The following is a 23,100-nucleotide window of genomic DNA, read 5'->3' on the forward strand; positions in this document are numbered from 1 at the left end:
AGACGTCTGAGAGACGGGGGTGAGAGAGAAGGGGTAAGAGAGAAGGGGTGAGAGAGAAGGGTGAGCGAGAGGGGGGTGTGAGAGGGAGAGGGGTAAGAGAGAGAGAAGGGTGAGAGAGAGGGGGAGGAGAGAGAGGGGTGAGAGAAAGAGAGACAGGCAGAGAGAGAGGGTGAGAGAGAGAGGGTGAGAGAGGCATGAGAACGAGGGTTTGTGAGAGCGGGTAAGAGAGAGGGGTGAGAAGGAGAGGTTGAGAGAGAGAGGGGGATGAGAGAGATCAGGGTGGGAGAGAGCGGATGAGGAAGAAAGAGGAGTGAGAGAGAGGTGAGAGAGAGTGGGGGAGAGATTGAGGAGAGGGAGAGGGGAGAGATGGGCGTGGGTTGGAGAGAAAGGGGGAGAGAGGGGAGGGCAGGGAGAGAGGGGGTGAAAGAGAGGAGGGAGAAAGAGAGGCGTGAGAGAGGGGGAGAGTGAGAGAGGGTGAAAGAGGGACAGGAAAGAGGGGGAGAGAGATGGGGAGAGAGGAGGGAGAGAGAGGGGTAAGGGGGGAGAGGTGGGCGAGAAAGAGGGGGAGAGAGAGGGGTGAGAGAGTGGGTTGAGAGAGAGGGGTGAGACAGAGGGGTGAGACAGAGGGGTGAGACAAAGGGGAGGGGGGGAGAGAGGTGGGTCAGAGAGAGAGGGGTGAGGGAGAGATAGTTAAGAGAGAGACGTGTGAGAGAGAGGGGTGAAAGAGAGAGAGGGGTGAGGGCGAGAGGGGTGTGAGAGAGATCGGGGTGGAAGAGAGAACTGGTGAGAAAGACACAGGGAGTGAGAGAGAGGGAGAGAGTATGAGAGAGGGAGGTGAGAGAGGGGGAAAGAGAGAGAGAGGTGAGAGAGAGATGGGTCAGAGGGAGGGGTGGGAGAGAGGGTGTGTGGGAGTGAGGGCGGTGAGAGAGGGGGGTGAGAGAAAGCGATTGAGAGAGGTGAGAGAGAGACGGTTGATAGAGAGAGAGGGTTAGAGAGAAAGGGTGTGAGAGTTTGGAGTGGAAGAGAGAGCGGAAGAGAAAGAGACAGGGAGTGAGAGAGAAACAGGCTGAAACAGAGAGAGAGCGGGTGAGAGAGTGGGAGTGAGAGTGAAGGGATGAGAGGGGGGGGTGAGAGAAAGGGATGAGAGAGAGGCGGGTAAGAGAGAGGGGGTGAGAGAGAGAGGGGGATAAGAGAGAGACGGGTGTGAGAAAGAGTTGGGTGAGGGAGAGAAGGGGTGTGAGAGAGATCGGGCTGGAAGAGAGAGCGGGTGAGAAAGAGACAGGGGTGTGAGAGAGAGACTGGCTGAGAGAAGAGAGGGTGAAAGAGAAGGGATGAGAGAGAGAGGTAAGAGAGAGAGGGATGAGAGAGAGAGAGGGGTGAGAGAGAGAGGGCCAGAGAGAGAGTGGATGAGAGAGAGGGTGTGAGAGAGCAGGGGTGAGAGAGAGAGGGGGTGAGAGAGAGAGAGAGGGGTTGAGAAAAAGAGGTGTGTGTGAGAGAGAGGGGAAAGAGAGCGATGGGTGAGAGAGAGAGGAGTGAGAGAGAGAGGGGTGAGAGAGAGGGGTGTGAGAGAGATCAAGGTGGGAGAGAATGGGGAGAGAGAGAGCGAGGGCTGAGAGAGAGAGGGGCTGAAAGAGAGGGGGTGTGAGAGAGATTGGGGTGGACGAGAGAGCGGGGTGAGACAGAGACAAGGGGTGAGAGAGAGACAGCTGAGAGAGAGGGGGTGAGATAGAGGAGGTGAGAGAGAAGGGGTGAGAGAGAGAGGTTGAGAGAGAGGTTTGTGAGAGAGAGAAGGGTGAGAGAGAGGGGGATGAGAGAAAGGTGTGAGAGAGAGACAGGCTGAGAGAGAGATTGAGAGAGAGAGGGGTGTGTGAAAGACAGGGCAGTAAGAGAGAGGGGTGAGAAAGAGAGGGATGCGAGAGGGGAGCTGAGAGAGAGAGAGGGCTGAGAGAGGGGGGTGAGAGAGAAGGGGTAAGAGAGAAGGGGTGACAGAGAAGGGGTGAGAGAGAGAGAGGTGTGTGAGAGAGAGAAGGGTGAGAGAGAGAGGGATGAGAAGGGAGGGCAGGGAGAGAGGGGGTGAAAGAGAGGAGGGAGAAAGAGAGGGGTGAGAGAGGGGGAGAGTGAGAGGGGGTGAGAGAGGGGCAGGAAAGAGAGGGAGGGGGAGAGAGGGGCGTGGGTTGGAGAGAAAGGGGGAGAGAGGGGAGGGCAGGGAGAGAGGGGTTGAAAGAGAGGAGGGAGAAAGAGAGGGGTGAGAGAGGGGGAGAGTGAGAGGGGATGAGAGAGGGGCAGGAAAGAGAGGGGGAGAGAGATGGGGAGGGGGGAGTGGGTGAGAAATGGGGAGAGAGGAGGGAGGGAGAGGGGTAAGGGGAGAGAGGTGGGCGAGAGAGAGGGGGAGAGAGGGGGGTGAGAGAGTGGGTTGAGAGAGAGGGGTGAGACAGAGGGGTGAGATAGAGGGGTGAGACAAAGGGGAGAGGAGGGAGAGTGGTGGGTGAGAGAGGGGTGAGGGAGAGATAGTTAAGAGAGAGAGGTGTGAGAGAGAGAGGGGTGAAAGAGAGAGAGGTGAGAGAGAGATAGTTAAGAGAGAGAGAGGTGTGTGAGAGAGAGGGGTGAAAGAGAGAGAGGGGAGAGGGCGAGAGGGGTGTGAGAGAGATCGGGGTGGAAGAGAGAACTGGTGAGAAAGAGACAGGGAGTGAGAGAGAGGGAGAGAGTATGAGAGAGGGGGGTGAGAGAAGGGGAAAGAGAGAGGGGGTGAGAGAGAGATGGGTAAGAGGGAGGGGTGGGAGAGAGGGTGTGTGGGAGTGAGGGCGGTGAGAGAGGGGGGTGAGAGAGAGGGATGAGAGAGAGGGGTGAGAGAAAGAGATTGAGAGAGAGGTGACAGAGAGAGACGGTTGATAGAGAGAGAGGGGTGAGAGAGAAAGGGGCGAGTGAGAGAGAGATGGTGAGGAGGAGAGAGGGGTGAGGGAGAGAGGGTGTGAGAGAGATTGGAGTGGAAGAGAGAGCGGGTGAGAAAGAGACAGGGAGTGAGAGAGAAACAGGCTGAAACAGTGAGAGAGCGGGTGAGAGAGAGAGAGGGAGTGAGAGAGAGAGGCGGGTAAGAGAGAGGGGGTGAGAGAGAGAGAGAGGGTGAGAGAGAGACGGGTGTGAGAAAGAGTTGGGTGAGGGAGAGAAGAGGTGCGAGAGAGATCGGGCTGGAAGAGAGAGCGGGTGAGAAAGAGACAGGGGCGAGAGAGAGACTGGCTGAGAGAAGAGAGGGTGAGAGAGAGGGGATGAGAGAGAGTGGGTGAGAGAGAAAAGTTCGAGAGAGAGAGGGATGAGAGAGAGGGGTGAGAGAGTGAGGGCCTGAGAGAGACAGTGGGTGACAGAGAGGGTGTGAGAGAGAAGGTGTGTGAGAGAGAGAGAGGTGTGTGTGAGATAAAGGGGAAAGAGAGATGGGTGAGAGAGAGAGGAGAGGGAAAGAGTGAGAGAGAGGTGTGAGAGAAGGGTGTGAGAGAGATCACAGTGGGAGGGACTGGGGAGAGAGAGAGAGAGGGCTGAGAGAGAGAGGGGCTGAGAGAGGGCGTGTGTGAGAGAGATTGGGGTGGAAGAGACAGCGGGGTGAGACAGAGACAAGGGGTGAGAGAGAGAGAGACAGGCTGAGAGAGAGAGAGGGGTGAGAGAGAGTGCCTTAGAGAGAGGGGGTGAGAGAGAGGAGGTGAGAGAGAAGTGGTGAGAGAGAGAGAGGTTGAGAGAGAGAGGTGTGTGAAAGACAGGGCAGTAAGAGAGAGGGGTGAGAAAGAGAGGGATGCGAGAGGGGGGCTGAGAGAGAGAGGGCTGAGAGAGGGGGTGAGAGAGAAGGGGTAAGAGAGAAGGGGTGACAGAGAAGGGGTGAGAGAGAGAGGTGTGTGAGAGAGAGAAGAGTGAGAGAGAGGGGGATGAGAGAAAGGGGTGAGAGAGAGAGACAGGCTGAGAGAGAGGTTGCGAGAGAGAGAGGTGCGTGAAAGACAGGGCAGTAAGAGAGGGGGTGAGAAAGAGAGGGATGCGAGAGAGGGGGGCTGAGAGAGAGAGAGGGCTGAGAGAAGGGGTTGAGAGAGAAGGGGTAAGAGAGGTGTGTGAGGGAGAGAAGGGTGAGAGAGAGGGGGATGAGAGAGAGGGTGAGAGAGAGAGTGAGAGAGAGGCATGAGAACGAGGGTTTGTGAGAGGGGGGAAAGAGAGAGGGGTGAGAGAGAGGGTGTGAGAGACAGGGGGATGAGAGAGATCAGGGTAGGAGAGAGAGCGGATGAGGAAGAAAGAGGAGTGAGAGAGAGAGGTGACAGAGAGTGGGGGAGAGATTGAGGAGAGGGAGGGGATAGAGAGTGAGGCAGAGAGAGGGGGGAGAGAGGGGGAGAGCAGGAGGGGAGAGAGGGGGGAGGGTCGGAGAGAAAGGGGGTGAGAGGGGGAGGGCAGGGATAGAGGGGGTTGAAAGAGAGGTGACAGAGAGGAGGGAGAAAGAGAGGGGGAGAGAGTGGTAGAGTGAGAGGGTGTGAGAGAGGGGCAGGAAAGAGAGGGGGAGAGAGATGGGGAGGGGGAGTGGGGTGAGAGAGGGGGAGAGAGGAGGGAGAGAGAGGGGAGAAGTGGAGAGAGGTGGGTGAGATAGAGAGGTGAGAGAGTGGGTTGAGAGTGAGGGGTGAGACAGAGGGGTGAGACAGAGGGGTGAGACAAAGGGAAGGGGGAGAGTGGTGGGTGAGAGAGAGGGGTGAGAGAGAAGGAGAGCGAGGGGGAGAAAGAGGGAGAAGAGAGAGGAGGGAGGGAGGGGAGGGAGGGGAGAGGGGGGAGAGAGGGGTTGGGGGACGGAGGGGGAGTGAGAGAGGTGGAGTGAAAGAGTGGGAAGAGAGCACAAGAGGGGCAGAGGGAGAGAGGGGGTAGAGAGAGAGCCGGGGAGAGAGAGAGGATGGGAGAGAGATGGATTGAGAGTGAGACGGGGTGTGAGTAAGAGGGGGTATGAGTGAGGGGGTGAGAGAGAGGGAGAGAGAGAGAGAGAGTCGGGCGAGAGAGAGGGTTTGCGTGGAGAGTAGGTGAGGGGTTGAGAGATAGAGGGTGAGAGAGAGAGAATGAGTGAGGGGGTGAGAGGGGGAGAGAGAGAGAGAGACCGACAGAGTGTCAGAGACAGAGAGAGAGAGAGAGAGAGAGAGAGAGATGTCTCATGGAGGACCAGTACAGCAGAGGTGAGAGCAGGACCCTGACAAGATGGTGGGAATGAAGCCTCGAATGTAGCTGTTCCCTGCCCAGCTCTGTATCTATGTCCTGTCTTCCAGGTCTGATTACAGAAGGCCACTAACTCCTCCCCGTGCTGTTTACTGTGAGTGATCTTACCGGCTGCAGGATTTACTGAAGGCTCCAGACCTCCCTCTTCATGTCTCTCTGGCTGACCAACCGTCTTTGATGTGGCTATGGACGAGACAAGAGTTAGGAATTCGGCTGAGACAGGAACATCCTGATGACCTACAAAAGACAGAGAAAAAGACAGAATGGGAAATTAGACTGATGCAGTGAGGGTTACACATGGGGGATGGCACTGAGTCCCACAGAGATCTGGAAAATCTCAGTCTCCATCCTTGGCCTGCTCTTTTGCATCGCTCTGGAATGGAGAATTCTGTTGGCTCAGGATCTGGAGTAGCTGCAAGACTGAGAGATACTGACAGAGGCAGCAATTAGACCCACACAGTGAGGGATACCACATGGAGAGAGACTGAGTGATATCACCAGAGTGCAGGAAGGTATCAGGATCACACAATGGTCATGATGAAAGGGGTGTGATTCATGGTGCACTGGGATGAATACTCACTGACGGGTGAGCTACGAGTGGGACAGGTCATGGCCTCGTGCTATTCTCCCTTGACTGTTAATCCAGATGTTAATGCCGGTGTCAGCTATAACTATCTAACTGCTTAATATCCTTTCAGGAGGGAAATCTGTTATAGATAGCGGGTCTGCCCTACACATGATCCAGACCCAGAGCGAAGGGGTTGACTCTAAACTGATCTCTGTAATGATCCAGCAAGGCACTCACCTCAAGGGCAGCTCGGGGTGGGCATGCGATGCTGGCCAGCCAGAGACAGCAACATCCCATGAGTGAATTAAACACAACATTGCTGGGACCAGTGTCCTGGCCAATCATGTCGGTAGGCTTAGGGACAGGACTTTAAGCTGACAGAGAGGTTGCAGGGCCAGGGTTCAGGTGAAAGGAGCTTTCCAAATTCAAAGAAAATGGCAATGTAGCTGAAGACAAGCAGAAAGGAACAGGAAGAGACAGAGTTTAACTGAAACTGTACATCATTGAATTGGACTGTGACAAGAAATTGTGGAAAGAGTCAATCGTAATGTAATTTTTTTTGGACTGGCTTACGTCTCTGGTACAGAGATAAATTAGGTTTAGTGGTGACACTGTGAACAAAAGGTGGAACATGAATATTCTATTGTCCACCTCCTTGAGGTGTCTCAGGGAGAGCAGGATGGGTAACCCTGACAGTAATGGGTAACAACAGCAGTACAGAGAAAGCATTTGGCCTCAGATGATGAAGCTGAATCAGCCTGAATGCAGATTCTGGGTAACACGTGTCAAAAACACAAGCAGGAGAACAGTTTTTCGGCTGCCTAACAGCATTTCATTGCTTAACCCTGTTACACATTCCAATGAATTCCTGTATACTGCGAAGGCACTGTGATCGTTTTGGGAGATTTCAGTCTTTGTATATCTGGGACAGTCACATTGGCAAAAGTGATGATCTCCAAACTCCTCTTTGAATGTTTGTATCAGTGTTTCTTTGAATAACACGTTGTGCAAACAGCCAGGGACGTGACTATCTCAGATCGACCGTTGGGTGATGACGTTGAGTGAAGGAGTAATGTCCCACTGAGATATCCTCTGGGAAATTGTAGTGTCGTGGAATTCAGCGAGATGATGGATTTTTAAAGTGACCATAAGGCACACCCTACAATCACAACCAAAGCCATTGACATGTGTTTGAGAGGAGAACTGACCAAGGTAAACAGGGGAAACAGTGAAGTGTATGGATGGAAATGGAGAGTGGAAAACATTTACAGTCATAGAGATGTACAGCACAGACACAGACCCTTCGGTCCAACTCATCCACGCCACCCACATATCCTAACATAATCTCGTCACATTTGCCAGCACTTGGCCCAAATCCCTCGCAATTCTTCCTGTTTGTATACCCATCCAGATGCCTTTTAAATGCAGTAGTTGTACCAGTCTCCACCACTTCATCTGGCAGGTCATTCCATACACGCAACACGCTCCACATCAAAACGTTGTCCTTTACATTCCTTTTATATCTTTCCCCTTTCATCCTGAACCTGGGACCTCCAGTTCTGGACCACCCCACCCCAGGGAAAAGACCGTGTCTGTTAATCCTAACCATGCCTCTCATGGTTTTATAAAACTCCATATGGGTTTTCCTTCAGCCTCAGACATTCCAGGGAAAACATCCCCAGCTCATTTCACCTCTCCCTATAGCTCAAATCTTCCAATCCTGTCAGCATCTTTGTAAATCTTTTCTGAACACTTTCAGTTTATACAATATCCATCCAATAGGGAGGCGACAAGTATTGCACGCAATATTCCAACAATGGCTTATCCAATGTCCTGTACAGCCACAACATGACCTGCCAACTCCACTACTCAATGCACTGATCAGTAAACACAAGCATACCAAACACCTTCACTATCCTATCGACCCACAATTCTCCTTTCAAGGAACAATAAACCTGCACTCCAAGGTCTCTTTGTTCAGAAATACTCCCTGGGACCTTAACATTAAGTGTATAAATCCTGCGAAGACTTGCTTTCCGAAAATGCAGCACCTCCCATTTATCTGAATTAAACTCCATCTGTCCATTGGCCCATCAGTTCACCATCCCGTTGTAATGTGAAGGAACATTCTTCACTGTCCACTACACCTCTAATTTTGGTGTCATCTGCAAACTTACTAACTATACCTGCTGTGTTCACATCCAAATCATTTATATAATTAATGGAAAGTAGTGGATGCAGCACCGATCCTTGTGGCACTCCACTGGTCACAGGTCTCCAGTCTGAAAAAACAACCCTCCACAACCACCCTCTGTCTTCTACCTTTGAGCCAGTTTTTTAATCAAATGTCTGGTTTTCCCTGTATTCCATGAGAGCTATCCCCTCCCTGACTGATCCCTACCCAACAATGCAATCACCCCCTTCCTGACTGATCCCTACCCAACACTGCAATCTCTCCCTCCCTGACTGATCCCTACCCAACACTGCACTCACCCCCTTCCTGTCTGATCCCTACCCAACACTACATTCATCCCCTCCCTGACTGATCCCTACACAACACTGCAATCTCCCCCTCCCTGACTGAGCCGTACCCAACACTATAAATTCACCCTCTCTCTACCTCGTCTCTCCCCCTCTCTCTCGCCCTCCTCTCTCGTACCCCCTCTCTCCCCCTCCCCCACTCCTCTTTGTCCCAATCTCTCTCCCTTCACTCGCTCTCTCCCCTTACTCTATCACCTCACTCTCCCCCTCTCTCCCCTCCTGGTGTGAGAGAGGGGGTGTGAGAGACAGGGTGTGAGAGAGGGGTGAGAGAGAGTGGGTGAGAGAGAGTGGGTGAGAGAGAGTGGGTGAGAGAGTGTGGGTGAGAGAGGGGGGAGAGAGGGGGAGAGAGGGGCAGAGGGGGGAGAGTGGGTGATAGAGTAAGGGGACAGAGCTAGTAAAGAGAGAGAGATGGGGACAGAGAGGAGTAGAGAGAGGGGGCGCGAGAGGGGGTACGAGAGAGGAGGGTGAGAGAGAGGGGAGAGAGAGGGGGAGAGAGGGAGAGAGAGGAGGAGAGAGGGAGAGAGAGGGGAGAGAGATGGGGTAGAGAGAGAGGGGGAGAGAGAGAGGGAGAGGGGGAGAGACAGAGAGAGGGGTGAGAGAGAGAGGCGAGAGAGAGGGGGCAAGAGGGGGAAGAGAGAGAAGGAGGAGAAAGAGCTGAAGAGAGACGGGAGAGAGGGGGAGAGAAAGGGGGAGAGAGAATTTGGGGAGAGAGGGGTGTCGAGAAAGTTTGGCATGAGGGGGAAGAGAGGGAGAGAGAGTGTGTGTGGGACGACAGAGTGTGTGAGAGAGAGGGTGTGAGAGAGCGTGAGAGAGAAGTGGTGTGAGAGAGGTGGTGTGAGAGAGGTGTTAAGAGAGAGGGGGTGAGAGATAGGGGGTGAGAGAGGGGGGAGAGTGAGGGGGAGCGAGAGGGTGTGAGAGAGAGATGAGAGAGATTGTGAGAGAGGGGGTGAGAGAGAGAGGGTGAGAGAGAGTTGGTAAGATGGAGAGAGAGAGGGCATGAGAGAGGGGGTGAGAGAGGGGGGTGAGAGAGGTGGTGCGAGGAGCGTGAGGGAGGTGAAGAGTGGGTTTAGGGGAGAGGGAGCAGAGAAAGGTGGGTGAGAAAGGCGGATGGAGATTGGGGGAGAGAGAGGTTGGGAGAGAGGGGGAGGGTAGCAGAGAATGGGAGACAGAGAGAGAAGAGAGAGATCTGGGTGAGAGTGGGGGAATAGAGTTGGGGAGAGAGTGGGGAAAGACAGTGGGGGAAAGAGAGGAGAGAGTGAGTGGGGGAGAGAGGGAGGGAGCGAGAGAGGGAGAGGCAGGGGAGAGATTTAGGTGACAGAGTGGGGAGTTACTGAAGAGAGAGGGGGAGAGAGATTGAGGGAATTGAGGGAGCACTTTCTGACGTACTGACGGAGAACTACTTGAGGTATTGAGGAAGCATTTTCTGAAGTACTGAGTTAGCACTTTCTGAGTTACTGAGGGAGAGCGATCTGAGGTACTGAGTGAGCACTATCTGAGGTATTGAGGGAGCACTTTCTGAGGTATTGAGGGAGCACTTTCTGAGGAATTGAGGGAGCACTTTCTGAGGTACTGAGGGAGCAAATTCTGAGGTATTAAGGGAGCACTATCTGAGGTATCGAGGGAGAACAATCTGAGGTACTGAGGGAGAACTATCTGAGGTACTGAGGGAGCACTTTCTGAGGTACTGAGGGAGCACTTTCTGAGGTATTGCGGGAGCACTTTCTGAGGTATTGAGGGAGAGCGATCTGAGGTACTGAGGGAGCACTTTCTGAGGTATTGAGGGAGCACTGTCTGAGGTACTGAGGGAGCACTTTCTGAGGTATTGAGGGATCACTTTCTGAGGTATTGAGGGAGCACTCTCTGAGGTACTGAGGGAGCATATTCTGAGGTATGAAGGGAGCACTATCTGAGGAATTGAGGGAGCATTATCTGAGGTACTGCGGGATAACTATGTGAGCTATTGAGGGGGCACTTTCTGAGGTAATGAGGGAGTACCAATTGAGGTTCTGACGGAGCACTTTCTGAGGTATGGAGGAAACACTTTCAGAGGTATTTAGGGAGCACTATCTGAGGTATTGAGGGAGACCTACCTGAGGTACTGATGGAGCACTATCTGAGGTATTGATGGAGCATTATCTGAGATATTGTGGGAGCACTTTCTGAGGTATTGAGAGATGACTATCTGAGGGACTGAGGGAGAACTATCTGAGGTATTGCGGGAGCACTATCTGAGGTACTGAGGGAGAACTGTCTGAGGTATTGTGTGAGAATTATCTGAGGTATTGTGTGAGAAGTATCTGAGGTATTGAGGGAGCACCATCTGAGCTATTGAGGGAGAACTATCTGAGGTATTGAGGAGCACTTTCTGAGGTACTGAGGGAGCACTATCTGAGGCATTGAGGGAGCATTATCTGAGGTATTGAGGGAGCTCTATCTGAGGTACTGAAGGATCACTTTCTGATGTACTGAGGGAACACTTTGAGGTACTGAGGAAACACTATCTGAGATATTGAGGGAGCACTTTCTGAGGTATTGAGGGATCAATTTCTGAAGTATTGAGGGATCACTTTCTGAGGTATTGAGGGAGCACTTTCTGAGGTATTGAGGGAGCATATTCTGAGGTATTGAGGGTGCACTTTCTGAGGTATTGAGCGATCACTTTCTCAGGTATTGAGGGTGCACTGTCTAAGGTATTGAGGGAGCATATTCTGAGGTATGAAGGGAGCTGTATCTGAGGAATTGAGGAAGCATTATCTGAGGTACTGCGGGATAACTATGTGAGCTATGGAGGGGGCACCTTCTGAGGTTTTGAGGGAGTACTAACTGAGTTTCTGACGGAGCACTTTCTGAGGCATTGAGGAAACACTTCCAGAGGTATTTAGGGAGCACTATCTGAGGTACTGAGGGAGAACTATTTGAGGTACTGATGGAGCAATATCTGAGGCATTGAGGGAGCACTATCTGAGATATTGAGGGAGCACTTTCTGAGGTATTGAGGGATCACTATCTGAGGGACTGAGGGAGAACTATTTGAGGTATTGAGGGAGCACTATCTGACGTGCTCAGGGAGTACTATCTGAGGTACAGAGGGAGCACTATTTGAGGTATTAAAGGAGCACTTTCTGAGGTATTGAGGAAGCACTTTCTGAGGTAACTGAGTGAGCACTTTCTGAGGTACTGAGGAAGCAGTTTCTGAGGTATAGAGGAAACACTTTCTGAGGTAACTGAGAGAGCACTTTCTGAGTTACTGAGGAAGCACTATCTGAGGTATTGAGGTAACACTTTCTGAGGTATTGAGAGAGCACTTTCTGAGGTATTGAGGTTGCACTTTCTGAGGTACTGAGGGAGCACTATCTGAGGTATTGAGGGAGCACTTTCTTAGATATTGAGGGAGAACTTTCTGAGGTATTTAGGGAGCACCTTCTGAGGTACTGAGGGAGCACTTTCTGAGATACTGAGGGAGAACTATCTGAGGTACTGAGGGAGCAATATCTGAGGTATTGAGGGAGCACTATCTGATGTATTGAGGGAACACCTTCTGAGGTATTGAGGGAGCATTGTCTGAGGAATTGAGGGAGCACTCTCTGAGGTACTGAGGGGAAATATCTAACGTATTGAGGGAGCACTTTCTGAGGTACTGAGGGAGCACTTTCTAAGGTATGGAGGGAGCACAATCTGAGGTACTGAGGGAGAAATATCTGAGGTACTGAGGGAGCACTTTCTGAGGTATTGAGGGAGCACTTTCTGAGATACTGAGGGAGAACTATCTGAGGTACTGAGGGAGCACTATCTGAAGTATTGAGGGAGAACTATCTGAGGTATTGAGGGAGCACTTTCTGAGGATCTGAGGGAGCACTATCTGAGGTATTGAGGGAGAACTATCTGAGGTATTGAGGGAGAACTATCTGAGGTATTGAGGGAGCACTTTCTGAGGTAGTGAGGGAGCACTTTCTGAAGTACTGAGGGAGCACTATCTGAGGTATTGAGGGAGAACTATCTGAGGTATTGAGGGAGCACTTTCTGAGGATCTGAGGGAGCACTATCTGATGTATTGAGGGACAACTATCTGATGCATTGAGGGAGCACTATTTGAGGTACTGAGGGAGAACTATCTGTGGTATTGAGGGAGCACTTTCTGAGGATCTGAGGGAGCACAATCTGAGGTATTGAGGGAGAAATATCTGATGCATTGAGGTAGCAGTATTTGAGGTACTGAGGGAGAACTATCTGAGGAATTCAGGGAGCACTTTCTGAGGATCTGAGGGAGCACAATCTGAGGTATTGAGGGAGAAATATCTGATGCATTGATGGAGCACTATTTGAGGTACTGAGGGAGTACTTTCTGAGGTATTGAGGGATCACTATCTGAGGGACTGAGGGAGAACTATCTGAGGTATTGAGGGAGCACTATCTGAGGTACTAAGGGAGCACTTTCTGAGGTATTGAGGGAGCACTATCTGAGGGACTGAGGGAGAACTATCTGAGGTATTGAGGGAGCACTATCTGAGGTACTAAGGGAGCACTTTCTGAGGTATTGAGGGAGCACTATCTGAGGGACTGAGGGAGAACTATCTGAGGTATTGAGGGAGCACTATCTGAGGTACTAAGGGAGCACTTTCTGAGGTATTGAGGGAGCACTATCTGGGGTTTTCAGGGAGCACTATCTAGTTGTACAGAGTGCAGAGGATAGAAAGGAAAAGATGCAATTCCCTGATTGTTTCCTCAGGGTCCCCGAGACCCTCGCGTGTCATAATTTGAAAATGGAAGCCACCCCCATTTCTGAAGATTCAGGTCATTTTAAACAATCAGTGAAAATAACATCAGGATGTGTCTGAAACATGGTTTGGAGGTAAACTTTCATCAATCTATTGTGTCTTCTTACTTGGAGACGCTTTAGAAAAGCAGTCACCCAAACAGACTAACGCTATCTATGCAAGATGTGGTGCACAGTAAGATCCAACAAGTCTCTGCAGCTGCTGTCTGTCTCCCTGGAGCAGTCATCATCATTGATCAGGGTTCTGTCCTGGGAGAAATCATTTCTTCATCAATACCTCAACCATGCCTTTACAGCCGTGTATGTGTGTGTGTGTGTGTGTGTGTGTGTGTATGAGAGAGAGAGAGAGAGAGAGAGAGAGAGAGAGAGAGAGAGAGAGAGAGAGAGAGAGAGACTGCCCGTGTTTGTGTGTGTAAAAGAGTGGATGCATGTGTATCTCTGTGTGTCTGTATGTGTGTGCCTGAGAGAGAATGTGCATGTTCATGTGAGAGTGTGTGGCTGTGTGTGTGTTTGAGGGTGTGTGTGTCTCAGTGTGCATGTGTGTGAGTGAGGGTGTGTGTGAGAGAGTGAGTGTGTTTGAGAGAGAGAGTGTGTCTGTGTGTATATGTGTGTGCCTGTGTGTTTATGTGTGTATGTGTGTGTCTGTGTGTCTTTGTGTGAGAAAGAGTGTGTATGTGTGTGAGAGAGAGTGTGTGTGTCAGTGTGTGTGAGAGATTGTGGGTGTCTGTGTGTGTGTGAGAGAGAGTGTATCTATGCATATTTGAGGGAGCGTGTGTCTGCATGTGTATGTTTGTGAGAGAGGGAGTGTAACTGTGTGTTTATGTGTGTGAGAGAGAGAGCGTCTGTGTGTGTGAGAGAGAAAGTGTGTGTCCATGTGTGTGTGAGAGAGAGAAAGTGTGTGTCGATGTGTGTGTGAGAGAGAGTGTGTCTATGTGTGTTTGAGGGAGCGTGTGTCTGCGTGTGTATGTGTGTGTGAGAGAGAGTAACTGTGCGTTTATGTGTGTGTGTGAGAGCGTGTGTCTGTGTGTGTTTGAGGGATCATGTGTCTGTATGTCTGTGTGAGAGAGAGAGTGTCTGTGAGTGTGTGAGAGACAGAGAGAGTATGTGTGTGTGAGAAAGAGAGTGTCTGTGTGCGTGAGAGTGAGTGGGTGTGTGAGAGAATGAGAGAGAATGTGTGTGTGAGTGTATGTAAATGAGAGAGAGTGTGTGCATGTGTGTGTGAGAGTGTGTGTCTGTGTGTGTGTGAGAGAGAGTGTCTGCGTGTATGTGTGAGAGACTGTGTCCGTGTGTGTATTTGAGTGAGCGTATGTCTGTGCGTGTATGTGTGTGAGCGATATAGTGTGTGCTTGTGTGTGTATATGTGTGAGAGAGTTGTGCCTGTGTGCATGTGTGTTTGAGAGTGTGTCTGTGTTTGTGTTTGAGGGAGCGTGTGTCTATGTGTGTGAGAGAGTCTGTGTGTGGCGGGGTCCTTTGTGTATGTGTGTGTGTGTGTGTGCTTATTGGGTGCTCATGAATATAAAATCCAGCTGCTGTTTCAGGTGAATTGGTCCTCGTGTCTCCAAAGACATAAAGGCTACAAGAGTGACTTATCTGGGGGAAAGAGAGTGCTGCTCATTCCAGTGGGGATTCATCCAGTAAACCTTCCCCACACACTAACATCCCTCTGGCAATGGAGTGTTTAGTCCTGCCCACAGTGCTCCAGGTACAAACCAATGTAATGTCACCGTGGTCTTTCCAGAGCATGGGACAGCTCCTCATTACAGAGCGGTGTCTGGTGGGGATTTAAACAGAGGGTCACCATGGCCCCAGCTGATGGGAGAGGTTGGGTAGGAAAGTCCTTCAGAGTAACTCTAGCTAGTGTGGTAAGCTAACTGACCAGCCAACTAAGCTAAACAAACTCACTCCAGGGACATGCCCTGTATAACCCAATCATAGCCAGCCTGCACCTCAATAGGAGCCAGGAGCAAGGCCATTCGGCCCCCACCCTAACCCAGAAGGGAGAGCACGGGAAGCTGATGAAGGAAACAACCCCCTCCCATGTGGCCTTCTGAAATGGAGCTGGAGGACAGAGCACATCTGGCCTGCTGTTTGCTTCCCTGAGACTGGCCTGCTCCACCTTACAGTGAGAGGAGACTGAGGGGAATCCCGAGGAGATTTAACTTCTCACGGAGAGGCTGCAACTCCAATCCAAATCAGGCTGGTTCCCTCCGAGACTCACGGAAGAGTGCTCTACAGATCAGGCCCTTCTGTCATCCTAACCTCCAGTGTGGGGGCCAAGAGCTGGGAGATAGCATTAAGAACATAACACCATCCAAAATAGGAACAGGAGGAGACCATTCAGCCCTTCGAGCCTGCTCTAGTATTCAATAGGATAATGGATGATTCAACATTTGATTTTGGAGCTGAAACTAGGACAACACAGAGACAGAGAATCAAATTAATCTGCCATGAGGAATCATCAGACGAAAGCATACACACACACACACACACACACACACACACACACACACACACACACACACACACACACACACACACACACACACACACACACACACACACACACACACACACACACACACACACACACACACACACACACACACACACACACACACACACAGTGGGATTCAGGCCGTCTGTGGGAACGGGGAGAGACAAAGGAGCAAAATGCTAGAGAGGGATCTGATCCCACCGATTTCACTGCTTCCCTCTCTCTCTGCAGCTCTCATGTCTATTTTTGATTTCCCAGTTCTCTCTCCCACATCTTTCCTTAAATCCGTATCTCTCAACATCCTTCACATCTCTGTCCTGTTTCCATTTCCCAGCAGATTCCCTTCCCCCTTTTTCACCTCACCAGGTTTTTCAGGAATGCTTAATCATTCAAACTTTCACAAAACTAACACCTCTGCATCTGTCTCTCAGCTGTGTGGGATCTTGCTATTCCTGTCTGTACATCATTCTAGCCACATCACATCAGCCCCTACCACCACACCACTCTCTCAGCTCTATCTCTCTGCTGTTGCAGCTCCTCTCTCTCTCTGTCCTATATCTCTCCCTGGGACTTCTGTCTTGCTGTCTGCCTGAACTTCTCTCCCTCTCTTTCTCTCCCCATTTTCACCTTGTAACTGTCTGACATTGTATTTCTCTTCCTGGAGTTTCACTCTCTCTCTCCCTCTGTCTGGCTGGCTCTCTTCTCCTCTCTCTCAGTTCTTCTCAAATTCTCTCCCCCCTCTGCCTGCCTGTCTTTCTCTTGTTCTCTCCCTCCCTCTCACTCTCTGTCCGTCCATCTTTCTTTCTCTCCTGACGTTTCTCTCCCTCTTTCTCCATGGACCCCTCTCCTGGGGGAAGGGGCATTGGGAAGAGTCTGCCGCAGTGCCTGGTCTCTCTCAGGTTTTACCCCCACTGTAGGGGAGGATCATGAAGTACTTTTCTGAATGAGTCTAAAATAGAGAAAAAATAGAGAAAGGGAGAGTGATAAAAAGAGAGAGGGACATGGAGAGGGTGGAGATGGACAAAGTGGTGAGAGAGTAATGGGCAGTGAGAGTCAGGGAGGCGGAGTGAGAAAAGGACAGAGCGAGAGAGACAGGGAGAAAGTGAGAGAGTGAGAACGACATAAACTGAGGGAGATGGACAGTGTGTGTACTTGGCGATGGTTTTTTAGTGCGATCTTGCTGTGCATTGCAGCAGTCAGTCAAAAGGCTAGTTAGACTCTGCACGATGTCCTCCAGCCCAGGAGCTGTGAGTCTGCATGGGAAGGGGGAGAGTGGGAGACACGGAGGTAGTGGGACAGCCAGAGACAGGGGGAGTGTTTGATGGGACTTTGGGGTTGGTGGAAAAAGGAGGGGCTGTTGTCAGAGAGAGATGGAGGGAGGAATAGCATGTGATGCAAAGTCTGAGACAGGGTGGAGAAGAGGTCTCCACACGAAGGATAGTCAATGAGGCCATTCAGGGGCTAATCCTGAAGATCCTGAACAGGACCAGGATCATTCAATGGGGGAGGGGAGATGATGGGCAGAAATGACTCCAACTGTGATGCAAACTTTCTGTAATTCTGGGACTGGGATCTTGCTATGCATTAAAATAGTCCCAGGCAAGTCAACCCAGACCATTTCCCGGTGTGAGAAAGTGAGGACTGCAGATGCTGGAGAGTCAGAGTTACAAAGTGAGGATCTGGAGAAGCACAGCAGGTCAGGTAGGAGAGTCGATGGTTCAGGCCTGACCTGCTGGGCTTTTACAGCTCCACACTTTTGCACTCAACGCCCTCTACCCCAGGGATTAGGGCTCACAGCAATGTTGGGGGGTGGCATCTAAATATTTGAGGGGGGCACAGTTGGTGAGGTAGGTATTTGGGGAAGGGAATAAATTTGGGAGGAGAGTGAAAATGATGGGCAATTGTTTTTCGGAGGTTCAAAATTGGGTGAGCACTTTCAGGTCTGAAATAAAGAAAAAGTGAAAGGGAGGGTGAGAAAAAGAGAGAGAGGTAGAGAGATTAGGGATGGAGAAGGGGGATGAGAGAAAGATGGGGCAGAGACAGACAGTGAGAGGGAGGGTGTGAGAGAAAGGCAGATTGAGAGAAACAGACAGACAGGGAGAGAGAAGGACAAAGAGAGAAGGGGAAGTCAGACTGAGACAAACAGACGTTGAAGCATGGACAGACTGAAGGAGTGGCACTCAGTATTCCAGTTGGTTCCAGCTCCCTCTCTCTCAATGGTTTTTCACACTCCCTCTCTCCCATGCTCCTGGGGTTTGCTTTAGCTTGTCTCTCTCCCTCTCTCTCTCCCTCTCTGTGGATGGTGAGCTGGTCTCTGTCCCTTGCCATGTTGGTCTCCTCAGAAAGCCTCCAGAAAATTCAAGAGATCAGTCTGCAGGTGAACCCTGGTTTTGTTCATTTCTGGATTGTTTCCCAGAACTTTCTATACCTCTGGCCAATTCGGAGAATCAGTTAATAGTTTGAAGCGTTGCTAATCATTTGGATGGCTTATTCCTGTTAGTTTCTTTGTGTAGCAGGACCCGGTGCCTTCCTATCTGGGCACTCCTTTGGTGGAGACGTTGTTAGGGATATGTCTGCCCAGGAGAACTGTTGTCTTTTACATTATGCTGATGGGATAACCATCTGGCTGCTGTCTGGCTTTTGTGATTTTGGAGTATAACGTGTCCAATATACCCAGCATCTCTTGGTTGTCTATCTGTGTTTTAGCAAGGAGGCCGCAACATTTCACCCATTCCCCCTCCCCCACCCAGTCTTTTGAATGGAAAGAAGCTGATACAATGAATTACAATCTTAATTTTAAAAACTGGTTATGTTTGTTGTCAGAGTAGCCTGATGTTTGAGCGAAAGCCATTATGTACATTGTTCAAACCGATTATCATATGGCTGATAAGCGATATCATAGAATCCCTACAGAGCAGAAACAGGCCCTTCAGCCCATCGAGTCCACAATGACCCTCTGAAGAGAATCCAACTCAGATTCATCCCCTGATGATATCCCTGAAACCCTGCATTTCCCATGGCTATTCCAGCTAACCTGAATATCCCTCGATGCTATGGGAAATCTGTCAAAAATGTGCACCATTGACCAGTGGGAGAAAACCCATGCAGATGCAGAGAGAATGTACAAACTCCACACAGACAGTTGCTCAGGAGTGGAATCAAACCCAGGACTCTGGTGCTGTGAGGTAACAGTGCTAACCACTGAGTGACTGTGGCTCTCCTAACTGTTTCGACAAAACATATTCCGTTCTGAGATTCCAAACAGAATTGTGATGCATAGCCAACATCCAGTGAGCAGAATACATGCAAGGGAATGAGACTTGCTGGCTCAAACTCCTGGAATTCCCTCCCTAAGGACATTGTGGGTCCATCACCTGCAACAGTTCAAGGAGGCAGCTCACCACCAAAACCAGCTCCCGAGCAGCTACGGACAGGCAATCAATACTGGGCCAGCCAGGTACACTCAAACGCTGCAAATGAATTAAACTAAGGTTATCACCCGTGGAGTTCCATCTACCTTCCAGCCCCTGGGGATGTGTCCAGGCATTATTCACCATGATCGTACCCATCTGTTGCAGCCTGCAATCCTAACCACCGGTATCCCGAGATATATCAAGGTGAGTGCGGTTCGGACCACAGCTTGTTGTGAGAGGAGCCGAATTCGTTAATGATAGGCGGTGGGAATGCCGTGGTATTACCTGTTCTTTCACATTTACCTAAGTGTGGTCCCTGTCAATGTCCCCTCTATATCCACAGCATGTGGGATGGAATCATGATAACCCATCCAAATACCTTTTTTTAATCTAATTCCGATACTTTCGACTTCAAAGATCCCCATCCTAACTTTGTCACTTAGGATAAATAGAATTCCTGGCACCAAGCCCAGTTCCCCACTGAAAGTGTCCTTGCAGCTGTCATTAACCCAGCCCTTGGTGAACTGCTGTAACTGACAGTGAGACATGTTAGTGTGGGTGTTCTCCTGGAACAAATATTTACGCTGTTTGTCACTAATCCGGGATGAGACTTTTCTCGAGCAGTGAGGACCGCTGCCTTCATTTCATCATGGATACCCCTCCCTCACTGTTGTCCCTCAGGGAGGGCTGAATGGCCTGGTGGACAAAGTCACATGGTGATTAATTTAGTTTGTTTGTCAGCATCCAGTCCGTGTATGACAGACTGTCGGTCTGTCTCATTCAAAAATGTATCTGAGTTTGAGACAGGATCAAACAGAGTGGCCTTTTTGGTGCTGCCCACCAGCTGGGTGCCTGGATAGGCTGTTGTGTATGGAATGAGACCATCAGCCGTCTGATACTAGATAACCACAGGATTCAATGGAATCTGGGTCCGTCTGTGGGTCAGGGCTGGAGGCAAAAGGTGCAGTTACCTGGAAGAAAGGCAGTGGGAGTTCCCATCTGTGGGTGGGTGTTGATGTGTCAGTGTGGGGCCTGTCGTTATCCCCCTGGGGTGGTAGAACCCCAAAGCCACACATTTTCCCATTTGGGTGGAGCCCTGGTTCCCTAGGGATTGTATTTGCTCCTGGCACCTCCTACTAGGGCCTGATGTGTGTTGCTCCATGTTGCGCCATGCAGCTGATTGGAGCTCCCTACACTGTCCTTCCAGATTGTTCATGTAACCTGAGGCTGCCTCCCGATCCAGAGAGACCCTCCTTTCACTGGATTGGACTCTTCCCAATTGTAACTGAAGTAGTCCCATGTGGGTGAGATTTTCCTGCAACATTCTGTCCTTCTCATTGTGTCGGAGACCTAGCTCGGTCCCAGTTTTCCCTGGGGTGACTGGATCTCAGTTGCCTTATCCCAGCCGGGGGTCGTCCAGGATATCGACAGTGGAGTAAGCTTTCCAGTTTCCTTCCCCAGTTCTCTATGGGCTTTTCACCACAGCTCCTGTACCAGGAATCCTTCACTGCAAGGCCAGGCTGGCTTCCTGTGAAATTCTGCCGGTTTCACATTTGTACCGGCTCGTGTTCGTGTTGCTTTGGCTGCTTCTGTATTATGGGACACCTGGGTATACTCATAGCGTCATAGAGTTCTACAGCATGGAGATAGGCTCTTTGGCCCAAACTGGTCCATCCACACTAACCCCATTTCCCTGCACTTGGCCCATATCCTTCCAATACGTTCCTCTCCATGTATTTGTCCAAGTGCCTTTTAAATGTTAATTGTATACTCCTTGACCACTTCCGCTGGAAGTTCATTTCATATGTGTACCACCCTCTGTGTAAAAGGATTCGCTCTCAGGTTCCCTTTTAATCTTTCCCCTTTCACCTTAAACGGATGCCCTTTCATCCTCGATTCCCCAAGCCTTGGATAAAGACTGAGTGCATTCACCCTATCCATGCCTCCCATGATCTTATACATCTCTATAAGGACACCCCTCAGTCTCCTACACACTAAAGAAAATGTCCTGGCTTGTCCAACCTCTCTCTATAACCATCTAGTTGAGTTCTGGCAATATCCTTGTAAATTCCTTCTGCACTCTTTTCAGTTTAATAACATCCTTTGTTAGTAATAATATCCTTAATAACATCCAAGGTGGGTAAAACTGAACACAATATTCCAAGTGCGGCCTCACCAACATCCTGCACAACTACAACAGAACTTCCCAACTTCGATGTTCCATGCCCTGACGAATGAATGGCCCAATGTGCCGAAAGCCTACTTCACTGCCCTCTCTCCCTGTGACTCCACTCTCAGAGAACCGTGTACCCGGAATCCAAGGTCCCTCTGTCCCACTACACTCCTTCAGTTCCTACCATTCACCATGAAACCCCTGTCTTGATGTGACTTTCCAAAATGCTCGATCTTGCCCTTGTCTATATTAAACTCCATTTGCCATTTCTCAGCCCAATTCCCCAGCTGGTCAAGGCCTTGTGGCAATTGCTGAGAACCTCCATCACTTATTTTAGTGTAATCTGAAAACTTACTAATCATGCCTTAAACATCCTCATCCAAATCATTGATATAGATAACAAACAACAATGGGCCTAGCACTGACCAGCTCAGTGGCACATGGTTAGCACTGCTGCCTTGCAGCACCGTGGATCTAGGTTCAATTCCAACCTCACAGGATTGTTTGGGTGGGTTAGATCCTGTTAGGGTTAGATTTCCTACAGTATGGAAACAGGCCATTTGGCCCAAAAAGTCCACACCAACCTGCCGAAGAGTAACCCACCCAGAGCCATTCTCTCTACGCGATGTTTACCCTTGACGGACGCATCTAGCGCTATGGGCAATTGCTCAAGACCAATTCATCTGGCGTGCACATTTTTGGATTGTGGGAGGAAACCGCAGCACCCAGAGGAAACCCACGCAGACATTGTGCAAATGTGCATACAGTCACCCGAGGCTGGGATCGAAACCGGGTCCCTGGTGTTGTGAGGCAGCAGTGCTAACCACTGAGCCACCATGCCACATCAACTGAGTTCCAAAATAGATACATGTTCAAATTACCTGAGGTTTCGTTGCTGTTTTGACCATACTTCCAATTTACCCAATTAGTTTCAATTATGCCCAGGATACCAGAAACCATTTGGTTTGATTATTTTGACACCTTGAAACTGATTATAAGAGTTTATTGAGTCGTGGGTGTTATATAAAACCGGTATTTTGAAAGTATGGGAGAGACCAACTGCCATCGAATAGCGAGCAACTGCTGTCGAGCCCGAGAGCTAAATGGCCATCTCACATCTTCCTCTCAAAGAAATTAGAAAACAATTTCAACCAAAGTACCTTTTCATGTAAAACCTTCTCACATTAAAAAAAAACGAACAAGACGGCCCAGCGAGATCAGCAGCCAGAGGATGGAATTCAGAGGAACCTGTTTGGTCTTGAGATTAAGTTAATGCATTGCTTCATAAGTGTCGAGTTTAATAATTGTAACAGTGTACTTTTGTGGAGTTGGAGTCAGATACTAAGTAGGTAAAAGAAGGGGACTTGGATTTGTGAACAGTTGTTTAGTGTTCACTAATAGAGCTAAGAAAATAATTATAATTTTCTTAATGTATTGGAAGTTTAGAGTTCTCTGCCCCTATTATTTTAACAGATTGCAGAGTGAACCAAGACTCTCTGGGTGTTTGGTTTAATTAACAGAGAGGTTCGACCTCTGCATCGTAATCAATGGCAGGAAATTTCTGATGAGACTGCAATGGATAAGCAGCCCAAAGAAACTGGAAGCTTGATGCTGAAAAATAGAGGCCAGCCATTTCTTTGGTGAGTGGGTTCTAATAATATCATGTAATCACCTGCCACGATATCTCACTTCAAAATAGCTCATAGGTAGCTATTTGGGACATTAGGATAGGGTTGTTTGACATGGAATATTTACAGATTAACTGGTCTGTTTAACGGTATCAGTACCGCTGAAGAATTTGCTTTTTGATGGACACTTACAGGGTTCCAAGCTGATAGGACTTACCCAGTAGGAAATTCCACTTTCCTGGACAAGTCCTTTGGATTATGCTCAGATGGGGAATCTGCCGGTTCCCAGATC

Source organism: Chiloscyllium plagiosum, unplaced genomic scaffold, assembly GCF_037043375.1.
Source record: "Chiloscyllium plagiosum isolate Xiang-an unplaced genomic scaffold, Cpla_swu_hap1 HiC_scaffold_44, whole genome shotgun sequence".
Lineage (NCBI taxonomy): Eukaryota > Metazoa > Chordata > Chondrichthyes > Orectolobiformes > Hemiscylliidae > Chiloscyllium > Chiloscyllium plagiosum.